At 45.3% G+C, this 13,523-nt stretch overlaps 1 protein-coding gene across 1 annotated transcript in view; it reads left to right on the forward strand.

The window, feature by feature from the left end:
- Window positions 1-13,523, forward strand: part of NHSL2 (NHS like 2) — a 287,095-nt gene that overhangs the window by 225,620 nt on the left and 47,952 nt on the right. The gene's annotated exons all lie outside the window — the stretch shown is intronic.

The raw sequence follows: 13,523 nt of genomic DNA on the forward strand, positions 1-13,523 counted from the left end.
CCTAAAAAGCAAAAAAAAAATAAAATAAATAAAATTAAATTAAATTAAAATAAAAGAGCAAAGACTCGAGAAACAACAGGGTGATAGATGAATGGTGGAAATGGTAGATTCAAACAGTGAAATACTACACAGCATGAAAATGAACCAATACCAATGGTATTATTTCTCACAAAGATAATGTTGAGTGAAGAAAGCAAATTGCAGGAGGATATGTACAATTCAATATAATTTATACAAAGTTTAAAAACATGCAAAACAATACTATATACTGCATATAGTTTATAAGCACATGCATAGTGTGGGTTTTTTTTTTTTTTGGTCTTTTTGTTCCAATAGGAAACAAGCTTTTATTTTAGCAAATATCCTGAGCTCCTTCTGAAGAAATGATGTATTCACAGAAAAAGGATAGTCTGCAAGTCATCAGATAAGAGAGTGCAGAGTAGAGGCCAAAGTCATCAATATTTCCCAGCACTGTCTAGAGCAATGTTCTGGTATCACATGTATTCCTATAGAGAAGATGGGTGTATGAGGTTATCGCAGCTTGATACCAGCTATTCTTTTTTTGCTTTTTAGAGCTGCACCCGCAGCATATGGAGGTTCCCAGGTTAGGGGTCGAATTGGAGCTACAGCTGCCAGCCTAAGCCACAGCCACTGCAATGCCAGATCCGATCCGCATCTGCAGTCCACACCAGAGCTCATGGCAACGCCGGATCCTTAACCCACTGGGAGAGGCCAAGGATCGAACCTGCATCCTCATGGATGCTAGTCAGATTCGTTTCCATTGAGCCACGACGGGAACTCCATAGAGTATGTTTTAAAACATGCATGTGGATCATAGATTCTTAGTTCCAGAGGATGGCTACCTGGGCTAGGAGGAGCATGTGAATGGGGAAGGACACAGGAGTCTTCAACTAAACCTGTGACATTTTATTTCTATTTCTTTAAAGAAAAGATTCTGGGGCAAATATTGGGAAATGTGGTTCTTCCTAATACTTTTCTGTATGCTTGAAATAGTTCATCTTCTTCAAATAAGGAGAAAATCAGGTAAAAAAATTCCCTCTGCTCCTTTTTTGCAGATGAGGAAACTGAGGCTCAGACAGATTCACAGCTCCTCCAGAGCCTACCTTTTTGTGCAGGGGCACACAGTACATCAGGGAGACTGATAACCTCTATGGGAAGGGACCTTGCACCCTCATTCACTGAGAACCCCCTTCTCTCCCACACTCCAGTGTAAATCCTTGGAGTGGATTGCTTGGGTAATAACGTTATGATTCTTGGCTTGCCGGCCCAAGAGGATGACCACCAAATATCTGCTATCATCACCCAAATGCTGGAGCCTGCCTGCCCACCCATCTAGGGGATTCTGGCTGTATGTACTCCAACCAAGTGTGATGAGTGCTTGGGGAAAATGTTAGCTCCAATCCCATTTTGGCAACAGCTTTTACCATGCAACACAGGTGCAAGGAAGGAAGAGTATTGCAAAGCTCTTTCTAGAACCGAAATTTTGCTACAATGCATCCTGCAAGCAGCATTGCCCTGATTAGGTGACACAATGGAACCATTAGGCCTTATCAGCAGCACTTGGTCTAAAACAGAAACTAGGAGGGGTAGGAAGGGCTGCCTTCAGTGCTTGGCGCTGTTGCTATGGCCCCTGTTGCCATGGTCCCCAAGCACTTTTGCCTATTATTTCTTTCAACCATTCAAGGCGTCCATCAGCAAGCAGGACCTAGAAGCTCTTTGAGGCAGACCAGGGAGAAAGTAGTTAACAGAAAAGATAAGAGAGAGTAGGGAAGTAATTAACCAAACAAAAGGAGTGGGTGGAAAGAACTTGGTGTATAGAAGAAGCATTAGGCCCAGAAAACAGGTTCTTTTAGGAATCCTCTTGAGATGTGATCGACCGAGGTGGCTGGGTCAGAATTAGCTGAGAAATGCCCATTATGCAGCTGCCATGTATTTCGAGTATAGCAACTCTGTGCTCTAGATTTTCAAGAAAAGTCCCAGTTTCAAGTATTGGGTTCTGTTTTGTCAGACCTAGGATCCCGATTTGAGATTCAGAAAATAAGGTCACTGTAGTTAGAGTAGCTCTATAAGTCATCCAGGAAAGGCTGATTTAGAGTTCACTCTGCCCCCACTGGGTGGCAGGGAATCCCCACAGTGCCTGCCCCTACCCACTAAAGGCCTGAGAAAGGTGGCCCCTTTGCGGCCAAGAAACATCAAAGTGCCTCCAGACTCCTTGCTTTCCACAGCCTTGTAGCTCTCCACAGGGCATGGAGCCAGAAAAGCATAGGTTTTTGACTCCCGCAGACCTGGGTTTCAATATTCCCTGCATTAACTCTGTCAGCTTGGGCAATGCTCTGAGCCCCAATTTCCTCATCTGGAAAATGAGAACAATCATGTGTGCAACACAGGCTTATTCCCAGCAAACATCAAATGAGATGTTTTACTTCAAATGTGGTACAAATATTAGTTGTTAAAATGCATCCCCTCATTTACCCAAGAGGTGTCCACTACATGGCAGGCATGAGGCCAGTCCTGGGGATACAGACATGAGCAAAACATGGAGTTCCTGATGTGGCTCAGCAGAAACGAATCTGACTAGTAAGCATCCATGAGGACACAGGCTCAATCCCTGGCCTTGCTCAGTGGGTGAAGGATCTGGTGTTGCCGTGAGCTGTGGTGTAGGTTGCAGATGCGGCTCAGATCCCACGTTGCTGTGGCTGTGGTGCAGGCGGGCAGTTACAGCTCCGATTTGACCCCTAGCCTGGGAACTTCCATGTGCCTCGCATGCAGCCTTAAGGAAAAAAAAAAAAGCAAAAAACCCCCACAAAACTTAAAACAGACAAGGTCCCTGCTAGCATGGAGCTTTCAGCCCAGGGGGGTCAGCACACATTAGCCAAAGAATCCCCCATCCAAGACTCATGGAAGAGGAGAGACGGGGCAGAGATGCTCTTTCTAAAAGCTGACTCTGGCTGCTTTGTAGAGCAAGAGTGCAAGAGAGAGGACTGGAGGCCACTTGGGAGGCTTCTGCCAGCCCTGGTAGCATGGACTAAGGTGGTAGTAGGGCCAGTGAGAAAGAGATAGATTCTGGGTCTATTCTGAAGGTAGAAGCAATGACACTGGATGATGGACTATGTGTCTGGGATGGAGGGAGAGGCAAGGATGTATCTCGGCTAGCTGCGTCCCCAGGACTAGAGCCACAGGGCCACAAAGACAGTCTCAAGGCTGCTGAGGGATCCTGTGCAGAGGTTGCATTTCTTCCCTTTTCCCTCTTGTAGAACAGTTCAATTCCAGTCAAATCGGTTTGCTAGACTTGATCTTAGTCTTTGGGATAGATAATAAAGGCAAATATATGACATTCCGGCTTTATGAAGAATGCAGATTTCCCCTTATAGGGAAATCCTTTGCTTCTAAATTTCAAATGGAATGTTACTTTAAAAACAACATAGTTTCCATTAATTTAGGATGCTGAAAAAAAATGCTTCGGTCTAGGTGATCTCCTCAGGGGCCAGCGTTTGTACATTAAATCGGATTCCTTTCAAACCTCTGGCTCAGTATTTTTTGTTCAGATAGGCTAGAAGAGAGGAGGGCCTGAAAGGGGAGGGGGAGGCAGGAAGGGCCAAAGACAAGGTTGAGTTTAATAACAACAGTGAACCATACTTTATAGTTTTCAAAAGAATTTCACACCAGCTATTTGTTCTCATATTCTGCAAATTCAGGACCAGAGTCGTGTCCTGACCCCCAGTCCAGGGCTTTTGCTACTTACAGTACTGCCAGGTCCTTAAGTTTTTGGGCATTGATGGGGGGGGGCAGGGGAGTGGATGGGGGGAAGGGCGGGTGTCTCCCTGAAAAACAAAAAAGTTCCAACAGACAATTCAAGGCCCTTCTTTATTGAAGCAATTTATTCCATCTGCATTGAGAATGATTGTTAAAAGAAAATTTGGTATTTTCCCACACCACTTGTCCCCTACACACATCAACGGGGCTTTCATTTCTCAATCCTTGCAGGCCCACCCTTCAGAAGCTATTATCTGCTTGACAATCGGCTGAGACCTCTTGTCTTTTTTCCTCTCTCAATTAAACACTAAGGACTGAGGTTCCCATCTGCCCTGAAGCAAACAAATCTTTTGTTATACCTGTTTCCCAGAAGCTGGAGAGCTTTTTTCCTTTCTCCAATCTCTATAGTTCTCTTTTCAAAACACTTGACCCTCTTAGTGATTTTTAACTGCAGATGGCAAATGAAATTGTTCTCCCAAACTTGGACCAAGGGCCTCTCCAAAGCCCACTGCTGTTACCCTGCCTCCACCCATCCATGAAATAGGAAACAAAAAAACCACACACACGTTTTCCTAAATTGTTATTTTTTCTCTTTCTAAGCAGTCTCATCTTAACATGAATGTGGCAGACTCCTAGGGAGAAATGGTAGAGTGTATCTCCACTGGGTAGCTTTTTCTCTCCACGATGGATGGGACTGATATATCTGTCTTTTTTTTTTTTTTTTTTTTTTGTCTTTGCTAGGGCCACACCCCTGGCATATGGAGGTTCCCAGGCTAGGGGTCGAATCTGAGCTGTTGCCACCGGCCTACGCCAGAGCCACAGCAACGCGGGATCCGAGCCGCGTCTGCAACCTACACCACAGCTCTGCAACCCCAAATCCTTAACCCACCGAGCGAGACCAGGGATCAAACCCACAACCCCATGGTTCCTAGTCGGATTCATTAACCACTGCAACACGACGGGAACTCCGACATGTCGGCCTTTGATGATGGTGTGCGTCGTCAAGCTTTATCCAGCATGGCACCTTCCTCTTCTCTGGGAACACAGAGGGAGCCTCAGGTTCAAGCTGAGCAAGGAGCCAACAGAAGTAGAATGGCTCCCATGCATAGGGTTTTAAAGGTAAGAGAAAAGGGACAGTGAGGAAGAAGAGGGCAGAAAACAAGGAACAAGAAAGAGTAAGGTGATGGGGGATTTGCAAAGTAGAAATAAAGTTATGAAAAGAATAATAGAAAAAATAGAAACTGATTCTTTGGCTTAAAATAGTAATGCTTTTACACTATTGAATAAGCTGTTCTAATAAATCATTTTCCAATATATAAAATATAAATATGGGAATTCCCGTCATGGCACAGCAGAAACAAATCTGACCAGCATCCATGAGGATGCAGGTTCAATCCCTGGCCTTACTCAGTGGGTCGGGGATCCAGCGTTGCCCTACCTGAGCTGTGGTGTAGGTCACAGACATGGCTTGGATCCCCAGTTTCTGTGGCTGTGGTGTAGACCAGCAGCTGTAGCTCTGATTTGAGCCCTAGTCTGGGAACCTTCATACACCGCGGGTGTGGCCCTAAAAAAAGCAAAAAATAAAATACAAATATAAATATATGTAATAGTTTCATTACTGTAAAAACATCACATTTGTTGTTAAAACTTCAAATAGCACTGAAGGGTTTAAAGTGAAAATCACAGGTCAGTCTTTCCCCTCCCTCTCAAAGCCCTCCTCACGCCCCCCCAGAGGCCATTAATTGTAACAGTCCTTGCGTGTCCTTGGCCAACTTGTTCCGTGCATATATAGACTTAATGTGTGTTTTCTAGATGCACAAATGAGGTCGTTCTATACATGCTGGCCCTTTCCTTGTCCTTTTTTCCTTAAAACTAATGATAACTCTCCGCAGCTTTCCTTTTTAATTTTTTTTGCAGTTCTATTTTTTGCTGTTTTAAAACAAAGTTTTGGAGTTCCCATCATGGCACAGTGGAAACGAACCATGAGGTTGTATGTTTGATCCCTGGCCTCGCTCAGTGGGCTAAGGATCCAGCATTGCTGTGGCTGTGGCATAGGCTGGCAGCTGCAGCTCCGATTAGACCCCTAGCTGGGGAACCTCCATATGCTGTGGGTGCGGCCCTAAAAAGACAAAAAAAGTTTTTTACTGCAGTGTAGTTGATTTATAGCGTTGTGTTTCCGGTGTACAGCAAAGTGATTCTGTTATATATATATGATTTTTCATATTCTTTTCCACTAAAGATTATTACAAAATATTGAATATAGCTCCCTGTGCTGTAAGGAAGGTCCTTGTTGTTTATCTATTTGGATATAGTAGTTTATATCTGCTAATAGCAAACTCCTGATTTATCTCCCCCCAACCCGCTATTCCCTTTAGTAACCATAATAAGTTTGTTTTCTATGTCTGTGAGTCTATTTCTATTTTGTAAATAAATTCATTTGTATCTTTTTTTAGATTCCACATATAAGTGATATCATATGACATTTGTCTTTCTCTGTCTGACTTACTTCACTTAGTAGGATAATTTCTAGGTCCAACCATGTTGCTGCAAATGGCAATATTTCATTATTTTTTATGGCTGAGTAGTATTCCATCATTTATATGTATATACCACATTGTATTATTTATTTTTTCATTGAAGTCTAGTTTATTTACAATATTTGAAGTTTTCCCATTTCTACTCATAGAGATCTACTTCATTGTTCTTAATGGCTGAACGACATCCCATTGTATGGATGCCCTGCCTTGTGTGGAACCCTGTTGATGGACATTTAAGTAAAATAGGAAGCACAGCACAGCACTGTCCAATAGAAATGGAATGTCAACCACAAATGTGAGCCACCTATGGAATTTTATTTTCTAGTGGTAGCCACATTTGCCCCCTACTGATTTGAAATGATACCTTTATGATATTCAAAAACCCCATATATACCTGAGTTTTTTTCATTCACCAATGAATTACTACTTCATTCACCAATGTGCCAATTTCTATACCAATATCCCCCATTTCTAGTAACCACATTTAAAAATTAAAAAGAAATAGATGAAATTAATCTTAATATATTTTTTTGAATCCAATATATAAAAAATAGTATTTCAACATGAAATCAGTATTTAAAAATGACTAATGGGACATTTAACACTCTTTGTTTCATACTAAGTCTTTAAAATCTGGTGTGAATTTTACACTTACAGCACACTTCAATTTATTGTCATTATTATTATTATTATTATTTTGCTTTTTAAGGCTGCACCTGCAGCACATGGAAGTTCCCAGGCTAGGGGATGAATTGGAGCTGTAGCTGCTGGCCTACACCACAGCTCACGGCAATGGCATATCCCTAACCCACTGAGCTAGGCCTGGGATCGAACCCGTGTTCTCATGGGTACTAGTGGGGTTCGTAACCCACTGAGCCATAATGGGAACTACCCAGCACATTTCAATTTAAACTAGCCAATTTCAAATGCTCACGAGCCCCACGTGGTTGTTGGCTGAGGTCCTGGACAATGGAGGTCTAGCAGGCAGAGACCCAAAATATCACCCAAGTTGTCTGTCTCTGTGGTGGGTAGGAATGGATTGGAAGGGCAGGAGCTGAGGACAAAAACCTCAACGTCACCACTGTGGCAACTCCTGGGGTTTCTCGGGGCCTTGGTGTGTGGACCTCCATAAACTCATTGCACACTGACATGGTGTAGAACGAACAGCCAACCAAGCACAAAAGACCCAACTCCTTACCCTTCATGGGTTCCAGCTCTGCTGGCCACAGAGAGTTCTCAGGAAATGATTATCAGGGGCCTGTCACAGGTTCCCCTTTCTTTGCCTCTAAAGGTGCCTCTGTTCACAGCTTCTCATTGTACTTCTCGTTGTGTTCAATGAGTATTGTACCTAAGACTCTGTTTCCTTTTTTCAAAAGCAGAGTGGTGTGGCAATGGGGCTCTGAGGAAAGTCCTGTTGCTGGGGTCATGGAAGGTGTGGTGGGAGGAACCCACATTGTGGCTTACTCAACTGTGTGCTCTTAACCCAGTGGCCCCAGAGCTGCTGTGGTCCCCGGTGGCAGTGGTGATGGTGGCCATGGAGGCCCAGCCTAGCACCTGGAATGGTGAGCATGGGCACAGCTGCCTACTGCGAAGGCATTTGCAGCAGGCTTTGAGGTTGGGAGTGGGTGACTGGATGGGCGCTGGCGGTACAGGAGGAGGCAAGTGGCTGGAGGGCCCTGGGGACACAGGGAAGCCAGGTTTGGGAAGCATTTGGACTTCACAGCAGGCTTGAGGTTTTGCCCCAGGGTTGGCAGGAAGCTGAGAAATGTGATTATCCCCTGCAGGGCAGCATGTGAACAGGCAGAATGCAGCTGGGTTTTGCCTGGTGAAGGCTGCAGTGGCCCCATGCCCCGTACCTGACTGATTTCCTAACCAGCCCTACCCCCAGCACACCCTTTCCCCACTAACCAGCCGCAAGAACCAACTCCTGGGAGCAGACTGGGCCAAGGGCTCAGAGTGGACTCCAGGGCAGAAGAAAGGAATGTCTTCCTATGGCAGCTGGGAGGGAGCGCTTCTTCACCCCTGAGTTTCCTGCCTTGTCGAGGGTCGGAGCCCCAGCATTCTTCCTCCACTTCTGCTGCTGCCTCCTCCAGCCCTGCAGCCTAGAAACTCTCGGTAGCATCAAATTCCTGAAACACCAGGCAAAACCCAGCTGCATTCTGCCTGTTCACATAAGGTGGAGCCTCCCAACAAGTTGAGCCTGGGCCAGAGGAAAAGGACTAGGGAGACAGAGCAGCTTCACAGAAAATCAAAGTCCCATATGCACATGGTGGCCTCACCCCATCTCCACCCTGCCATCCCCCTTTCCCAGCTGGCCAAAGGGTGGAACCCTGCTGATTAAGATTTGTCCCTGAATGCCTCTAGCTCAGCACCTACTGTAGAGCCTGGCACATACAAGGGAGCTACCCAGTAGAGTTCCCTTGGATGGATGGATGGATGGATGGATGGATGGATGGACAGATGAATATGCTCTAGATATTGGCTTTGCTGTATTGCTTACTCCCAAAGCCCTCACACTGAAATTTCTCACATCATCACTTTAGTGCCTTCTACTCCAGGCACCCAGGATCCCACTAATCTCCACTAAGAAAGTAATGGGTACAACCAGCCCGGGGATTCCTGAGGGTAGGCTGTGAGAACGGTCTCACAGCCTCGACTCTCCTCACAGTATTGCTTTTAGGGTCTTCTGGGCTGAATCTGTCTATCTCGAGAATCAAGAGCATGGGGGTGGGGTTCAAGTCTCAAACCTGCTTTTTCTATCTATGTAACCTTAGTCAAAGGTCACTTGGCCTCTCCAAGACTTTGCTTGTGAAATGGAGCTAAAAATACCTATATGGGAAGTTCTCTTGTGGCACACCAGGTTAAGGATCCAGCATTGTCATTGCAGTGGCTTAGATCACTGTTGTGGCACGGGTTCAGTCCCTAGCCTGGGAATTTCCATATGCTGCAGGTGCTGCCAAAAAAACATATCTGGGATTGTGGTAAGGAATAAATGAGAAAATGTATCAGGTTGAACCCTAAGAAATTGCCCCCAAACAGTTGAACACCAGCAATCTTATAAAGTTCAACCTAATACGGAAAAGTGCTTTATAAAGTATGAAACATTGTAATAAGTAGCCTTATATAAGTATTCATTATTCTTAAGAGATCTAATTTGAAAGTCAGAACATTATTTTTGCAATAAGCAACTAATCCCTTTTATCAGAATATGGGTCAAACTAACAGAAGCAGCCACAACTCCACCAGCCACAGCTGCAAGCATTTCCTGGAGTAGTTTGGCCTGGGAAATGGGGACCAGGTGTTTGTTTGTTTGTTTTAATTGAAGTACAGTTGACTTACAATGTTGTGTTAACTTCTGCTGTACAGCAAAGTGATGCAGTTATATATATTCTTTTTCATAGTCTTTACCATTATGCTTTATCACAGGATACTGAATATAGTTCCTTGTGCCATACAGTAGGACTTTGCTGTTTTATCCATTGTATATATAATAGTTCGCATCTGCTAATCCCAAACTCCCAATCCATCCCTCCCCCATCCACTAGGGTCAGATATTTTTGAGACTAGACTGTTCATGGAAAGCAAAGGAGGCGAGAAACAGGTTGACTCATGGCAGCTCCTACCTGGAAATGATTTACCCACAAGAGCACAGCAGGAGTTGGAACCTTCTACTGACCTGGGTGGGAGTACCTACTATCTAGGTCAAGTTACAAGGCAGAGATGGCCGAGGATGGGCCTTCCTTCCCAGGGGCAGAGCCACAGGGATCCCAGGTCATCACGCACTTGGAAGAAACTGAAAGTAGCTGCCTACCAGCTTTTCTGTCGTTAGTGGCAGCTGTCAAGCCCAACTCCTCTTGAGCCAGGAAAGATTCAGGCCTGAAAACCTAGGAGGGAAAGCCCTCTTACCATCCGACATAGCTGTTATTCAATCCCAGCTCTAGCTGTAAAGATCACAGGGATTTCAGGTGGGAGGGGGGTAGTGTGAGGAGTCAAGAGAAACGCCCATTGACTGGCCATGCCTCTGATGCTGGTGCTCCAGGCCAATAAGGACCACATGGGCACTAAGCAGACATTTATAGAGTCCCTACTCAGTTTCCCATCAAGGGCACAGTTGTCATTTGGGGTCAGAAAATCCATTGTACAGGATTGTCCTATGTATTACAGGACAAGTAACATCTGACTGTGAGATAAGGTTACAGTACACCCTGTGAGGTTCAGGAGAAGGGCTCCAGCAGAGTGGTAGCCTCTCCACCACTCTGAATGGCACCTCGGAGGTGACTCTGTCAACTGGATGCTCCACAACTATGCATCGGCCTGATGGCTGCCACCTATGCCATAAGCCTAGTGCCTGGGTAATATCTTGGCTGGACCAATAGGGACATGTAAAATCACTCAGACAAGCCCTGGGACCTCGGGGGAGAGAAGCCAAAGAAGACATCCCCCAGGAGCTGCCCAAATGGAGTTTGTACCCCTAGCAGGCAGTGAACCACTCTGCTCAGAGCCCTAAGCCCTGGCCAGCCTGTGCCAGAGAGTCCACAGGGGGAGTAGGGTCAGCTCAGCCCAGTACCCATTAACAAGGATGGGAGTGGAATGTGTGAAATTTGTCCAGGGAAGTGTGACTCTCCAACTTGAGCTATAGCATAGACTCCCCAGAGCACAGAGGTGCTTAACCAGGAGTCCATGTACTTGGATGGGAAATAAATTACAACTTTGTCTTCACTAACCTCTAATTGAAATTTCATCTTTCCTTTCATTATGAAGGCAGTAGCACACTGAAGCAGTATTAGCAGTACCTGGAGACTTTGTCTTCAATTGGTACTGCAGAGATTTTTATATCTCATTACCTACCATTGCTGCAGATATCTTAAAATATCATTACACTCATGGCTACTTCAAAAATGTGGTAGTTATTGGACTTGCCACTAGATCATGTTACTCAATGTGCTAATAATGAAATGTTTGTTACTGTATCACAAATTTTAAAACATATATATATATATTGCTTTGGGGGGCTGCACCTGCAGCATATGGAAGTTACCAGGCTAAGGGTTGCTACAGCTGCCGGCCTATGCCACAGCCACAGCAACGCGGGATCCGTGATCCAGTGAGAGAGGCCAGGAAACGAACCCGCATCCTCATAGATACCAGTCGGGTTCATTTCCACTGTGCTACAATGAGAACTCCTAAAACATGCATTTTAATGGAGATCAGGTTAAGGATCTGGCGTTGTCATTGCTGTGGCTTGGGTTAGGTCCCTGGCCCAGCAACTTCCCCATGCTGTAGGCGTGGCCAAAAACAAAAAACTTATATATTGATAACTGTCTGAGAAAAGACTTGTGGCTGCCTGATGGGAGGGGGAGGGAGTGGGAGGGATCTGGAGCTTGGGCTTATCAGGCACAATTTAGAATAGATTTACAAGGAGATCCTGCTGAATAGCATTGAGAACTTTGTCTAGATACTCATGTTGCAACAGAACAAAGGGTGGGGGGAAAAATGTAATTGTAATGTATACATGTAAGGATAACTTGATCCCCTTGCTGTACAGTGGGAAAAAAAAAAAGAAAATTGACAGAACACTGTAAACCAGGTATAATTGAAAAAATAAAAATCATTATATTAAAAAATAAAAGTTGTATTGCATGATAGTGCAATACAAATAGAATTCACTAGAGTAAAAAAAAAATATATATATATATATATATAATTGGCTTCCCTTGTAATCCTGTGTATCTTATTATATGCTTATAGAAACATTCCAAGAAAGAGTCCATAGGTGTCGTCAGACTCCCAAAGGGCTCCAAGCCATAAATGTGTTAAGAAATCCTGGGTTAGAGAGTTGGCAGGAAATCAGGTTGATTGGGGTCAACAGGGAAGTCCTGGTGCGAGAAGAGGCAGCACGGGCTTGTGCTCTATAGAAACTGAGAGGAGCCTAAATGTTTCTAAGCAACAGACTGCCCAAGATGATGCTGAGCTTTCCAGCCTGGAGTTCCAGAGATGGTGGTAGCATTAACAGAAACAAATAAGTCAGGAGGAAAGGCTGATCAGGGTGATGGGAGAGGGTTTTGCTTTAAATGTATCAAATTTGGGACCAAAAAAAAAAAAGAGGACATCCAGATGAAGTTGTCCACCCAGCTCTGGGAAATGCAAGTGGGCATACTGAGAGAGTGGCCATGGCAACAGGAAATATTTAGGGGCCATCCTTCAAGATGGTCATGGAAGTATTTGGAGTAATTTGCTGTCATCAACAGCAAAGGGGCAGTGGGAGAAAAAAAGGCCATGGCAAAGGGCTGTCATAGGCGAGCTTCTCCAGGAAGCAAATTCTAAGACAGAGATTTGCATGCAGGTTTCCAGGGGACTGGCCTCTAGAACAACACCTGTGAGGAAGTAAGGGGAGCAGGATTGGTCAAAGGCAGGAGTTGAACTGCAGTACAATCATACCATAGACCCTAGCTGATTCCGTGGGGAGCTCTAAGCTGGGGTGATCCTTCAGAGGGTCCCAACTGAGGACCCTAGGCAGCTGGGCCTTCCTCCCTCCACCACCCTGGCCTCCGACTATTGACTAGTCTTTGGATGTAGGCTGCCCTCCACCCAAAGAAAGGGCATTGCCTTGGATATGGACTCAACTGTGAGCCATCAGCCAACATCCCTGGCAGCTGGGGGATGGAGTGCCTTGGTCCTGAATGAAGGAACCGGGCAGCTCAAAGTCCGCCATCCCAACCCTGCGGAAAGCACAACTGGCAACCCCCTTATGCTGCACAGGCCTCTAAGCCAGTCCCACCCTGCAGCCCACAGCCAATTGTAGGAGTGCCAGGGACAGGGAGCCAGAGCCTAAAACGAATTTGAGTACTTGTTGCCTGCAATTCAGAGTCCTCAGTATCTTCTCCAACCTCTCCCATTTAGGGCTAGGCTAGCAGGAGAGGGTGGGAGGAAGCTGGAAAGACTGAGCCATTGCCATCCTCTGCTGTTTGTTTTTAAGAGCTTACCCAACTAAGCAAACCAACCCCACCAGAAACAGGCTCTGTGGCCTCTGTGTCCCTCCCTTCCTTCTGAAGCGACACACCTCTCAAAGAGAGGATGTCACCACAGTTGAGGTTAGACCCCCCGCTCACAAGGCCTGCAGGCCGTCCAGGAAACAATACTGATACTGTTGGCACTGCTAAGTAAAAGGAGGTTGGGCTTCATTTTGAAAGCAAGAAACATACAAAGTTGACT

The sequence above is a fragment of the Sus scrofa genome, chromosome X (assembly GCF_000003025.6).
Source record: "Sus scrofa isolate TJ Tabasco breed Duroc chromosome X, Sscrofa11.1, whole genome shotgun sequence".
NCBI lineage: Eukaryota > Metazoa > Chordata > Mammalia > Artiodactyla > Suidae > Sus > Sus scrofa.